The sequence below is a fragment of the Delphinapterus leucas genome, chromosome 5 (assembly GCF_059928025.1).
Source record: "Delphinapterus leucas isolate spDelLeu-1000000601 "Yukka" chromosome 5, BTC_Dleu_Yukka2, whole genome shotgun sequence".
Lineage (NCBI taxonomy): Eukaryota > Metazoa > Chordata > Mammalia > Artiodactyla > Monodontidae > Delphinapterus > Delphinapterus leucas.
The window spans coordinates 619190-622176 of record NC_143133.1 but is presented as its reverse complement, the minus strand read 5'-3'; positions in this window follow the sequence as shown (position 1 = coordinate 622176).

Genomic DNA, 2987 nt, shown 5'->3' with positions numbered 1-2987 from the left:
GAGCTTTAGGCCAGAAAGAAGGAAAACCAAAACCACACAGACAGCATGGGCGACGTGGCTACGCCCCGAGGCTCGGTCTGCGGAGTGAGGACCACGGAGCAGGCTGGCGGGGATGTGCCCCCGAGGCGAGGGGTGGGCAGAGCGTGCCACAGCCGAGAAAGCGCCACAGCGTCGGCGGCAGCAAGGAGCCCGCACAGCCCGGTTCAGTCTCGGTACCAAGAGTCCCGTGCAGAGTGCGGATGTGAAATCACGGGCCTGACCACAAGCTCGGGGGCGGAGGGTAGCGCTTGTTTTCCTTTCTATGACGTGTTCTAGTCAGAGGTTCCGTTGCTGTTGTTTGCGTCCTATACCTGATCCATTTAGATACGGCGCACTCAGTGGTGCTAAGTTCTTGACGGTGTGTCTACCACGTGGTTTTATCTTGTTTCTCATCTTCTTTTAATTACAAGGTGATACCTATTCGTTCAGCCCCAGGACGGAGTGAGCGGAAGCGAGTCCCATCAGGCGGACCCCACAGGCACCTGGGCAGGGCGTCTGGCTGCCCTGCCCAGGCAGCACGGCCTCTTCCAGACACGGCCCATCTCTCAGAACCCGGCTCAGTGGGTGGGGTCGTTGGTTGTGGTTTTAATAAAAAATGGGATCCCACTACGGGCCCCTGGGGCCGGCTGGGCCGTGAGCTCCTCCCGTGGCTTCCGTGGCGGCCTTTGCGCTTGCTGTCCCGCTCTCTACAGCCGTGTGGCTTCCGCAGCGTGACGGTCAGCACCACAGCCACACTGCCCTCAGCACCTGCGACGGGGATGAGGCCGGAGAGGGACGTGGAGGCCCCACGGGCAGGGGCGCGGGGCTGAGGCCCCAGCAATTCGTGAGCGTCCTCAAGCCCGTGACCCAGGAAAGCTGCAGGGCGGGAGCATTTGGGGGATGCGGAGGGTCTGAGGACGACAGGTTCCCAGAGTTCTGACGGGGGACTGGGCTGGGGGAGCCGGACTGGGCCCCCCCATTAGGATCCCCCTCCCTAACAGGAGACGTGGGCCCAGAGGAGGCCCACGAGGCCGGCGGGTGAGGTGGGACACGGTGAGGGCTGCGCGGGGTGAGTCAGAGGGCCAGGCGAGGGGCAGGTGAGGATGCGCCGCAGGCCGCGGACACCTGGTGGTCGCTCCTGCGGCGGAGACGCTGGCCAGCTTGGCAGAACGGCCCCCTCACGAAGCTGGAGAGGCCACCCGGGGCAGACACACGGCGTCCCACAGGGACCCCCGGGGACACGCGGAGAGGCACACTTGTCTCCTCGGACCCCCTGTTTTTAGGGGGTGCTTCAATCTGATCTGTTTATAACTGCATCGCGTATTTCTGTGCTTCTAAAGTCAGACCTACCCAAAGAGAAATCTTCCAAAAGGCCAGCGTCTGTCTGACCCCCGCCTGCTCCCCACTCCCCTGGACAGAGCTAGTCTTAGGTTCGGGCTTCCATCTTTACCACCTGGAGGAGGCATTCCTGCCCCTCTTCTCCTTGGATAAAGACGTTTTCACTTCCTGCGCCCGGGGCGTCGCGGGAAGTCAGCACCCAGATGGGTATTCCCAGCTGCCGCCCTTCCCTCGCCGCTGTCCTCGGGCGTTTTGGGCCCTTCGTGGGAGGAGAGGCCAGTGCCTCGGGCTGTGCAGGAGCCAGACCCTCTCAGTCTGGACATCGCCGTCTCTAAGAGACAAAGCTGAGGCCAGCTGGCAGAAAGTTCATTTTCAGCCAGAAGATGTCCGTGGGCAAATAGTGTCGAGTTACGTATTAATTTACAGGCGCTGGATGTGTTTTTCAAAGGCGAAAGAAAGGGTTCCGAGCAGCACACTGTTTCCCAGCACACAAAGCGAACTGCAGCCAGCCAGGGCGCCAGGGGCCAGCCCTCCGTGGCTTCCACCCGCCAGCCCACAGCGAGTTTTACAGAATAATCCAGAAAGGCCTCCAGACAGACAGGAAGCCCCAGGAGGCGCTGAGCTCTGGAGAGAAGCCCCCTGCTGCCCCGGGGTCGGCCCTCCCAGGGAGCGTCCATCCACCACCAGGGCCCTCCCCGGACGGGCCTGGCCCCAGGGGAGTGGGAACTGCGGCGGGGCACCTGGGAGCAGAGCCCCCACCCCCAGACACAGGCACACGGCCGCACGCATGGAGAGCACCGAGGCCCCTACACGCCCCTCGGTGGGACACGAAGGAGGTTTTGAAGGAGTTTTCTCTTCAGACTAAGAGGAAATTCCTAGAATTCTTCGGTGGTAAATCCAGGCCCCTGCGTGGAGCTTAGGGAGCAGGCGTAGCCAGGATGCGCGTGGCGAGAGGAGGCCGGGCATCCCGTACTCCCTGTTTGTGCCTCCTGGGGACTCCAGACCGACCCCTGGGGGTCTGGCCGTAAAGGAAGGCACCCAGCGGGTCAGGTCCTGTGGCCAGAACGTCCACAGTCCTCGGCGGGAGCAGCCTGACGCCACCCTCGGCCGGGTGACCCACCAGGCTTCAAACTCGGGGCCCCACCCGCCATCTGTGTGAGTCAGTGCCCAGCACCCGGGAGAGGCCCCGGGAGGGACGTCCACCAGCCCCGAGTCATGGAAACCACACATCACCCTGTAACAGGGATGCAGCCGGCACGCAGGCGAGCGCTCTGGACTCCGCCCGCCTGGACACTGGCCGTTCACCCCCGAGTCTGCTCAGGCCCCACGGTCGAGCCTTCATCCGAACTTCCAACTTGGAAGGAATCTCACACAGAAAAGTTACAAGGTAACATGGATGCCAAGGGCAGGCCACTCTCTCCCCAGACTCACCCGTCGTGGGCAGCTGTCCATCTCCTTCAGCACTCGGCTGCACACGTGCTCTGCACACGCACGCCCAGGGCTGTTCTTCAAGCGGAGTGGTTCTCCTTCTGGCTTCGTCTGACGTTTTCTCGTGGCCAGTTGCAGGCATCCGGACAGAGACCTACTCGCCTGTGCTTCCAGGCACCGAGGGTCGGCGCCCCTGCTGGTGA